Raw genomic sequence first — 11,751 nt, 5'->3', positions numbered from 1 at the left:
CAGCTAAGGACTTTGGCGGAGGAGCTGAGGACTTTGGAGCGGGAGCAGCATGAGGAGTTGGCCGTGAGGGCTTTGAATTCTGGTCGTGAGGGCATTGCTGAGGAACTGGGCCGTGAGGGTATTGAGGGTGAAGCACTTGGCTTATGAGCAGGCTTCTTTGTCATGGCCTTCTTCGGCTTGCTAGCAGAGGCCTCAGCAGTGGCAGCAGTAGCAGCAGCAGAGTCTTCGTTGAATTTCCTCACTGCTTCTCTTGCTTGTCTGGCCAACTTGGCCTGGCGCTTGGCCCATTCATCAGGATAATCCTCACCGCGCTTGAGGCTGGTGGGATCTGCTTCTTGGCCAGGTGCCAATGGAGGTCTTGGGCATGGAGGATTGAGAGCGAATTTCTTCATGTACGTGGGAGTAACATACTTGTACTCCCCCCATTCCCGTGCCCATCTCCTCTCTATCCTCTAGATGAGCACCTTGCACTGATTTTTCTCCTCCTTGCCAAACTTGGCCTCATCAGGAGTGCAGTAATCCTTATATATGTCATCAGGGATCTCAAAAGCAGTATTAACCTCAGGCCTCTTTCCTCCCTTTTGTGGCTTCTTTCCATCAGCCATTTTCTTCAGATGAGGAATTTGTACAATTGAATTTTCTGAAGATGTATGCAACTTTTCTTTGAGGAACGCTGCAAATGAGTTAAATTGATGAGAACCTAGTGATTCAGCAGCTGACATGAGTACCTGTGAACAGAGTATAGTTGCGAGGAATTTGGAGAGGCCATATGCGTTCTCAGAGGTTTTTCAAAAAGAACAAGTTTGAGGAATTTGACCAGATGAGTCTTGAAGAATTTCACTAAGCGTTCTTTGTCTTAGGTTCCAGAGTTGTACAGATCAGAAATCCACACAATTGAGGAATCTTGAATAAAAATATAGCTTAGAGAAATGAATCAAGAACAGATGACATGTGAGGTGTTTAGGGTGTGAAGAATTTGAAGAATAAACACTTTTGAAGATTTTGTAGAAATTCATCGAATCAAAGATGGTAGTAAAAGTAACTTTTAATTACCCTGGACGAAGAACACGACGAACTGAGAGGTGAAGACGTGAAGTTCGTCAGTTCAGATCTTCCACGCCCTAACTCGGCTGAGGAAGACAGCTACGGCGGTGGCGGAGTGAAGAAATCCACAGCCGGCGCGAGTACGACGGCGATGAGGTCGAGGCAGTGAAGCTCTTCCTCACCGGCGACGATGAAGTAGCGGCGGCGCTAGGGTTTGAGAAGCTCGAGCTGGCGTGAGGTCGAGCGGAGTAAAAGAGAAGTGAGGAAGGGGAGGGGTATTTATAGCCACGGTGAAAAAATGTTCGCCCGAAGAAATTGGACGAACGTGCCCCTGACCCTTCTCATTCTCTTGACATGTGTCACCCACGTACTGAGAAGTGGAGATCGTGTGAGATTGTGGGTGAATAGGTAAGTGTTTCGTGGAATGCGGAACGGTTTGAGCAGCAAAGCCAAAAATTTAGATAAGATAAGTTAAAAGTTCCGTTCTTAAATTCTTCAGCTGACAAGGACACAGTGAAGATTTTGAACAAGTTTCAAATAGAACGCACATGAAGAATTTGTGAATAGATTGGGTTGAGTTTAGCATAGAGGGGGAAGGGTCCGATCACATTCACTTAGCAGAAAAAAACAACTTGAAGAAATAGCAGTAAGTGAATGCCGTAGAGGACATAAACTCATATATATATATATATATATATATAACCAATGAAGAAAAACGACGGAAACAGTGAAGACAAAGCAAAGTTTAAGAACATGAACAACTGAGGAATTTCAAAACTGAGGAAAAAACTCAAATTGAAGATTTTCAACTTTTGGTGGTGGCATGACCCACCGTATAAGAATGATGATTTCAGACACCACGTACAATTGTCGTAGGGCTCTGAGAATTAAATTCTTCGTTAATTTCTTCACACTTAGATTGTTAGTCTTCATTGATTGAAGAAAAACTTTGCTTCATGTGTTGCACATCTAAGTCATCAATTTTGCATAAGTGTTAGGATGAGTGTCCTTTTCAAAGAACATTTGAAGATTCTAAGATATTTAGCTCACACCGCAACTTGCTAAATCTCTTCTCATCCAAGGGCTTTGTGAAGATATCGGCTAGCTGTTCTTCAGTCTTCACATGCTCAATAGAAATGTCGCCCTTCAACACATGATCACGAAGAAAATGATGACGAATCTGAATGTGCTTTGTCTTCGAGTACTGAACTGGGTTGTGAGCAATCTTGATGGCACTCTCATTGTCACAAAAGAGAGGCACATTCTTCACGTTGACACCGTAGTCCTTGAGAGTTTTCTTCATCCACAAAAATTGAGCACAGCAAGAACCAGCATCAATGTACCCAGCTTCAGCAGTAGACAGTGATACGCAGTTCTGTTTCTTCGAGGACCAACAGACCAAAGATCTTCCGAGGAAATGACATGTTCCAGATGTTGACTTGTGGTCCACACGATCACCAACATAGTCAGAGTCTGAATATCCAATGAGATCAAAAGCCGAGCCCTTGGGGTACCATAGTCCAAGTGTTGGTGTGTGAGCTAGATATCGAAGAATATGCTTCACAGCCTTATGGTGTGATTCCTTCGGTGTAGCTTGAAATCGGGTACACATGCAAACACTAAGCATAATATCTGGCCTAGATGCACATAAATACAATAGAGAACCAATCATGGAGCGGTATACCTTTTGATCGAAGTCAATACCATTTTCATCAGTGCATAGATGGCCATTTGTGGGCATTGGAATTTTGACCCCTTTGCAATCTTGCATGCCGAATTTCCTTAGTACATCCTTGAGGTATTTCCCGTGAGATATGAATATGCCATTGCGCTGTTGACGAATTTGAAGACCTAAAAAGAATTTCAATTCTACCATCATAGACATTTGATATTCTTCACTCATCATATAGGCAAATTCATCACTATAACGTTGGTCAGTACAGCCAAAGATAATGTCATCAACATATATTTGGCACACAAACAGTTCACCATCATAAGATTTAGTGAAAAGGGTAGGGTCGAGTGAACCGGGTTTGAAGCCTTTCTTCATGAGGAATTCCTTCAAAGTATCATACCACGCCTGAGGGGCCTGCTTGAGGCCATAGAGGGCCTTATTGAGTCTGAAGACTTTCAGGATGCTTTGGATCTTCAAAACCTAGGGGTTGAGCAACATATACTTCTTCCTCAAGCTTACCATTGAGGAATGCACTTTTCACATCCATTTGATATAAGGTGATATCATGATGGTTAGCATAAGCAGGTAATATGCGAATGGCCTCAAGTCTAGCAACAGGTGCAAAAGTTTCATCGAAATCAATTCCTTCAACCTGTGTGTAGCCTTGATCTACAAGCCGTGCCTTATTCCTCACAACAAGGCCATTTTCATCTTGTTTGTTGCGGTAGATCCACTTTATGCCAATGATATTGTGCTTGCGAGGATCTGGACGTTTGACCAATTCCCAGACGTTGTTGAGCTCGAATTGATGTAATTCTTCTTGCATAGCTTGAATCCACTCAGGCTCCAGAAATGCTTCATCTACCTTAGTGGGCTCTATGATAGAGACAAAAGCAAAGTGCCCACAAAAGTTAGACAAATGGGAAGCTTTTGAGCGTGTGAGAGGACCTGGTGCTTCAATGTCATCGATGATTTTCTCAATCTGCACTTCTTTCGCAACGCGAGGATGAGCTGGTTGCCGTCGATGAATTTGATCAGCATTTTCTTCAGCACCATTTTCTTCAGGTGCATTAGCTCGACGTTCTTCACGTTCTGGAATGAATTCTTCAGCAGATTCTTCGGTCGGAATGACATCCCCAGTAGCCTTGAACTTGATAGTTTCCTCAGGTGCTGGTTCATCTATCACAGAAGGTAGGTGCTCTCTTTGCGAGCCATTAGTTTCATCAAACCACACATCTACAGTTTCAACAACCTTGTGAAGAACGTTTTTGAAGACCCCGTAGGTGTGCGAGTCCTTTCCATAACCAAGCATGAAACCTTCATGTGCTTTCGGTGCAAATTTAGAGTTGTGATGAGGATATCTAATCCAACATTTAGCACCGAAGACTTTGAAATAACTCACATTGGGTTTCTTTTCAGTGAGGAGTTCATATGCAGTCTTCTTGAAGAATTTGTGAAGATATACTCTGTTGATGATGTGGCACGCAGTATCAATTGCCTCAATCCAGAAATGACGAGGCGTCTTGTATTCATCAAGCATAGTGCGAGCCATCTCAGCAAGAGTCCTGTTCTTGCGCTCCACGACGCCATTCTGCTGAGGAGTATAAGGAGCAGATAACTCATGAGTAATACCAAGTTCATCAAGATAGTCATCAAGACCAGAGTTCTTGAACTCAGTTCCATTGTCACTTCTGATGTGCTTGATCTTCACACCAAACTTGGTTGAAGCCCTAGAAGAAAATCGTTTGAAGACTTCCTGCACTTCATGTTTGTAAGTAACAATGTGTACCCATGTGTAACGAGAGTAATCATCAACAATAACAAAGCCATATTGAGATGCATCATTTGAAACAGCAGAATAATGATTAGGACCAAAAAGATCCATAAGAAGCAATTCAAATGGTCGAGTGGTAGTCATGATTGTCTTCGCTGGATGCTTAGCCTTGGTCATCTTTCCAGCTTCACAGGCTCCGCACAAGTGATCCTTGAGGAATTTGACATTCTCAATGCCAATGACATGCTTCTTCTTCACAAGCGTGTGCAAATTCCTCATGCCTACATGACCAAGTCGTCGATGCCATAGCCAGCCTTCTGAAGCTTTTGCAAGTAGGCACACGGCTGGTTGTGGTCCTGTAGAGAAATCGACAATATACAAGTCTCCTCTCCTAAAGCCTTCGAAGACTTTGGAATTGTCAGCTTCCATGATCACAACACAACGATACTTGCCAAAGACAACAACCATATCAAGATCACAAAGCATTGAGACAGACATAAGGTTGTATCCTAAAGACTCGACAAGCATGACTTTGTCCATGTGTCGATCCTTTGAGATCACAACCTTACCTAGACCCAATACCTGACTTTTGCCTTTGTCAGCGAAGATGATATGCTTCAGATGCGATGGAGATGAGGGAGCATCCATCAATAGATTCTTGTCACCAGTCATGTGATTTTTACATCCACTATCGAGGACCCACTCATTGGCTTTGGGTTGATCATCCTGCAGATGAATTAGTGCAGCTTATGAACTCATATACTTCATTAGTGAAGAATATGACATCAATTCATCAGATCAATTTCATCAAGTAATAGAATAGGTAAAGCAGTATGAGGACGTGAGAAATGAAAGTTCATTTCTTCATGATTTGCCTGCGTCCTTTCAGGCACTTTCAGGTCTCCAGCAAATTCTTCAGACGTTTTAGCACGTCTGGAGACCTGACCCTGCATAAGGGATTAGTTCTTTTTCTTCACCACCCACATCTGAAGGGGTGGCAAAGAGTTCATCACTCTGCGAGCTCCATATGAGAAAGGTGGCATAGAAGCCAGTCCATTTCGTTTCACATAAGAGGAGTTAGGGTAAGCATATAAATAAGTAGAGAAATTCTTCGAAGACTTATGAACATAATGGTTAGAAGAATAATGCTCATATTCATAGGCCTTAGCTCTTCCCTGCGAAACAGAGGTGTTAGCACGATGATGATCATATGAGGACTTTGATCCTTTTGAGGAATTTGATCCACGTGAAGAATTTGGTCCGTATGAGGACTTGGATCCATATGAAGAATTGGGTCCATACGAAGAGTTTGATCTGGGGTTCCTGTTCTTCACTGGTGGTGTCATGAGGACATTCACCTGAAGATTTTCAAGGTACCTTTTGGGAACCCAGATTTTCTTCATAGGGGAACCGTTCCTTTAGTTAGTGCCAACATATCTAGCAAATACTTCACCATTCTGATTTTTGAACAGTTTATAGTTGGAGTCAAATGACTCATCAGAAGAATGAGGAGATTTACATGTAAAGCCAGATAGATTAGATGGCTCTACTGGAGGTCCCTTTGCAGCAACCCATGAGGTTTTGGGGTACTGCTCAGGCTTCCCATAAGTACCATCAGCATTGAGTTTCCTCTCAAAGGCAATACCCTCTTTCCTAGGGTTCCTGTTGAGGATCTGCTTTTTAAGCACATCACAAAGAGTCTAATGCCCTTTGAGGCTTTTGTACATGCCTGTCATGTACAATTCCTTCAGCCCTGCATCATCAGTGATACTAGCAATGTTCTCAGATGAGGAATTAGTGATAGCAGAGACAATTGAAGAATTTGTAGCATTAGAATCATTTGAACATTCAGGTGAAGAATTAGCAGATTCACGTTCAATGCATTTCAAACATGGAGGAACAAATTCTTCCTGAGAAGTGTTGGGGATCATTGCAGAAATTAAAAAATTTCTACGCATCACCAAGATCAATCTATGGAGTTTACTAGCAATGAGAGGGGAGTGCATCTTCATACCTTTGAAGATCGCGATGCGGAAGCGTTGCAAGAACGCGGTTGGAGGAGTCGTACACGTAGCGATTCAGATCGGGGCAGAATCCGATCCAAGCACCGAACAACGGTGCCTCCGCGTTCAACACACATGCAGCCCGGTGACGTCTCCCGCGCCTTGATCCCGCAAGGAGGAGGGAGAGGTTGAGGAAGAAGGCTCCAACAGTAGCACGACGGCGTGGTGGTGGTGGAGTGGCAGTTCTCCCGCAGGGCTTCGCCAAGCTCACGCGGAGGAGGAGAGGTGTTGGGGAGGGGAGGGGCTGCACCTTGGATGTGGTGCTGCTGCCCTCCCACCCCCTCTATTTATAGGGGCAAGGGAGAGGGGGGCCGGCCCCCTCCAGATGGATCTACAAGGGGGGCGGCGGCCAAGGGGGGAGGCTTGCCCCCCAAGCCAAGGGGGCGCCCCCTCCAGGGTTCCCCCCAACCCTAGGCGCATGGGCCCTAGGGGGGTTTGGCACCCAGCCCACCTAGGGGCTGGTTCCCCTCTATATTCAGCCCATAGGGCCCTCCGGGGCAGGTGGACCTCTCGGTGGACCCCCGGAACCCTTTCGGTGGTCCCGGTACAATACCGATATACCCCCGAACACTTCCGGCGACCAAATAAGGACTTCCCATATATAAATCTTCGTCTCCGGACCATTCCGGAACTCCTCGTGATTTCCGGGATCTCATCCGGGACTCCGAACAACATTCGGTAATCACATACAAAACTTCCTTAGAACCCTAGCGTCATCGAACCTTAAGTGTGTAGACCCTACGGGTTCGGGAATCATGCAGACATGACCGAGACACCTCTCTAGCCAATAACCAACAGCGGGATCTGGATACCCATGTTGGCTCCCACGCGTTCCACGATGATCTCATCGGATGAACCACGATGTCGAGGATTCAAGCAATCCCGTATACAATTCCCTTTGTCAATCGGTACGTTACTTGCCCGAGATTTGATCGTCGGTATCCCAATACCTCGTTCAATCTCGTTACCGGCAAGTCACTTTACTCATTCCGTAATGCATGATCCCGTGACCAACTACTTGGTCACATTGAGCTCATTATGATGATGCATTACCGAGTGGGCCCAGAGATACCTCTCCGTCATACGGAGTGACAAATCCCAGTCTCGATCCGTGCCAACCCAACAGAGACTTTCGGAGATACCTGTAGTGCACCTTTATAGCCACCCAGTCGTTGTGACATTTGGTACACCCAAAGCATTCCTACGGCATCCGGGAGTTGCACGATCTCATGGTCTAAGGAAATGATACTTGACATTAGAAAAGCTTTAGCAAACGAACTACACGATCTAGTGCTATGCTTAGGATTGGGTCTTGTCTATCACATCATTCTCCTAATGATGTGATCCCGTTATCAATGACATCCAATGTCCATGGTCAGGAAACCGTAACCATCTATTGATCAACGAGCTAGTCAACTAGAGGCTCACTAGGGACATGTTGTGGTCTATGTATTCACACATGTATTACGATTTCCGGATAATATAATAATAACCATTTTATTATTGCCTCTAGGGCATATTTCCAACAAGAAGCGCTGATTTGTTGAGCAAGTAATGAATTGCGCTCCTTCTGAAGATCTTCATAACTCACTCTTAGCTTTTCAAGATCTTGCTTTCTCTGAAGAAATTCATAAGAAAGCTTCTCATGATCAGATAAGAGAGTGTTATGATGACCTTGGAGGTTATCAAACCTAGACTGAAGTCTCTGAAGATTTTCAGTTAAGGTTTTAGTGCGATCCATTTCTTCACCCAACATATCATCACTTTTGTCTAGCATATTTTGAACCTTTTCAAAAGCCTTTAGTTTTATCACAACAATCTTAGCAAGTTTAGAGTAGCTGGGCTTGAGGTTTTCATCAGATTCATTCTCACTTGATCCAGAGGAGGTATATTTGAGTACCTTGGGACCCTTTGCCATGAAGCAATAGGTGGGAGCGTAGTCATCATTGCCTTCTTCAGCCTTGTTGGTGAGGTCATTTTCTTCAGAGTTGAAGATAGACTTGCTGACGAATGCAGTAGCAAGGGCTAGACTCGCCACACCGGACTCGGACTCCTCAGATGCCTCCTCTTCCTCATGTTCCTCAGATTCAGCCTTAGAGTACATTTCCTTGCCAATGAATGCCCGAGCCTTCTTGGAGCTGCTCTTCTTGTGAGATGAAGACTTTGAGGATTTTGATGATGAAGACTTTGAGGATTTCTTCTTCTTCTTTGCATCATCAGAACTGTAATCCTTGTATTTCTTCTTATTTGATTCCTTTTCCCACTAAGGACAATCTTGAATGTAGTGACCAGGTTTCTTGCATTTGTGGCAAAGTCTCTTCTTGTAGTCACTGGATGAGGAATCATTGCTCCTTGAGGGTTTTCCAAAGCGACCACGTTTTGAGAACTTCAGAAATTTCTTCACGAGCAGTGCTAGTTCATGGCTCAGTTCTTCAGGATCACCAAGGTTGCTGCCAGAATCTTCATCTTCAGATTCAGACACTGCCTTGGCCTTCAGGGCACGTGATCTGCCATAGCTCGAACCGTAGAGATCTCTCTTTTCAGCAAGCTGGAACTCATGAGTATTTAGCCTCTCGAGGATATTAGCGGGATCAAGTGACTTGTAGTCAGCACGCTCTTGTATCATCAGTGCCAGAGTATCAAATGAGAAATCAAGCGATCTCAGCAATTTCTTCACCACCTCATGGTCGGTGATGTCAGTGGCACCAAGTGCTTGAAGCTCATTTGAGATGTCAGTGAGGCGATCGAAGGTTTGTTGAACATTTTCATTGTCGAGTCTTTTGAAGCGGTTGAAGAGATTGCGAAGAACGTCAACTCGAGAGTCACGCTGTGTTGAGACTCCTTTATTCACTTTGGACAGCCTATCCCAGATAAGCTTGGCAGTTTCCAAAGCACTCACTCTTCCATACTGCCCTTTGCTCAGATGACCACATATGATGTTCTTCGCTTGAGAATCGAGTTGCTTGAATCTATTCACGTCAGTAGCGTTCAGAGAAGGTGTGACTGAGGGAACACCATTTTCCACAACATACCAGAGATCGTTATCAATTGCCTCAAGATGCATACGCATCTTATTCTTCAAGTAGGGGTAGTCCGTCCCATCGAAGGTAGGACACCCAGCAGAGACCTTGATCATACCTGCGGTCGACATAACTAAAACTCCAGGCGGTTAAACCAAAATCACACAGAACAAAGGAGTACCTTGCTCTGATACCAATTGAAAGTGCGTTATATCGAATAGAGGGGGGTGAATAGGGGATTTTCATGAATTCTTCACTGAGGAATTTGCAGGTGAGGAAATTCCTTAGTGAAGAACTACTTGCAGCGGAATAAATACTCAAAAGTAAACATAACAGAACACAAGCATGGTCATCATGATGAAATGAAGACAAGCACAGAGTCTAGAAAGCGTAAACACATGATAACACAGGATGAAGACAAACAGACTGAAGAGATTGAACTGAGGAAATTGAGAAAGTCTTAAGTCAAAGTCTTCAAACACAGTATGAACAAGCGCACAACACAGTTATGAGGAAATAAAAGAGTTGAGGAAATAGAACCAGTAAGCTTGGTGAAGACAATGATTTGGTAGACCAGTTCCATTTGTTGTCTTAGTTGTACGTCTGGTTGGAGCGGCTAGGTATTTAAACCTGAGGACACACAGTCCCGGACACACAGTCCTCACTGTATTCTCCTTGAGCTAAGGTCACACAGACCTCGCCCAATCACTCGTGATAAGTCTTCAGGTGACTTCCAAACCTTCACAGACTCAGTCACTCGGCGATCCACAATTCCTCTTGGATGCTCTAGACCATGACGCCTAACCGTCTGGAAGAAGCACCGTCTTCAAAGGTAACAAGCATCGGATCCACGCAGGATCAATCTCTTCAGTGATGCTCAATCACTTTGGGTTTGTAGGTGTTTGAGTTTGGGTTTCCTGACTTGATGATTTTTGCTCAAAGTCCTCGGAGGATGGGATGCTCTCAAATGACAAGTGTCAGTTTCTCTCGGAGCAGCCAACCAGCTAGTGGTTGTAGGGGGCGGCTATTTATAGCCTAGGGAGCAGCCCGCCATGATAAGACATAAATGTCCTTCAATGATATGACCGTTAGGTGGGTAGATATTTTGGGACAGCTGGCGCGTAGCACAGCAACGGTCGGATATTTGAGGCTCAAATTCCTCAGGGCTATCATGTTCCTCACTGTGTAGGCAATCCGCACTGGCGAATTCCTAACTCCTCAGTCAGAACAAATTCCTCAGAGACCAGAAGAACTTCGTCTCTGTCACTGTAGAAATTGACTGAACTGTATGAGATTTTCAATGGCTTCACTCAAAGGGATTGGTAGGTGTAGGATTTTGAGCTGAGCATCACATGGAAATTTTTCCTTAGTATTTCTTCGACCCCCTTTAACAGTACGGTGTTTCCTATGATTCAAGAAAGAGAAAATGAAACTATGAAAATAAAAGTCTTCACGCTTCATGTTCCTCGTATGAATCCCAAGTCTTCAGGGTTACACCAATTTCTTCACTTTCAAAGTGTTCAGAAGAAGAACTTCATTTTTAGGGGTCGACTTTCTCTGTAAATATCAAACTCCTCATAGACTTATAGACCTGTATACACTCATAAACACATTAGTCCCTTAACCTATAAGTCTTCAATACACCAAAATCACTAAGGGGCACTAGATGCACTTACAGCCTCGGGGCGGCGGTTGACTGCGGGCCGCGACACTACGTTCCGAAGGGCAACGCAGCGGCAGCATGCAGGGTTGGTGCAACCACGGGAACAACCTCAAGGCGGCGGCGGGGACCACGTGCTGCGGCGCTACGGTCCGAAGGGGCGACGCAGCGGCGGCGCGGATCGGTGCAGCCACAGGGAGAACCACAGGGCGGCGACGCTGCGGCCCGACAGAGCGATGCAGCGGCAGCCCGTTGCTCGATCGGCGGTGGGGCGCGTTGAACTTGGGGGCATGGCGGTGATGGCCGGCACAGGCTGCCTCGCCGCGCGTGGCTGCCGGGTTGGTGAAGAGGCCGGTCGGTCGCGCTGGTGTTGGAGTATAGGCGCACGGGGGTCGACGGTGGCGGCGGGCGACGCAAACCGATCAAAATTAGATCAAAAAACCAAAAAGAAAAAACGCCGATCAAAACGACCAGCGAGGGAGCGAGAAAATCCGGAGTAAGGGTTCGGGAAAAAG

This window comes from Triticum aestivum, chromosome 7D (assembly GCF_018294505.1).
Source record: "Triticum aestivum cultivar Chinese Spring chromosome 7D, IWGSC CS RefSeq v2.1, whole genome shotgun sequence".
In the NCBI taxonomy this organism is placed as follows: domain Eukaryota; kingdom Viridiplantae; phylum Streptophyta; class Magnoliopsida; order Poales; family Poaceae; genus Triticum; species Triticum aestivum.
This window is presented reverse-complemented; position numbering follows the sequence as displayed.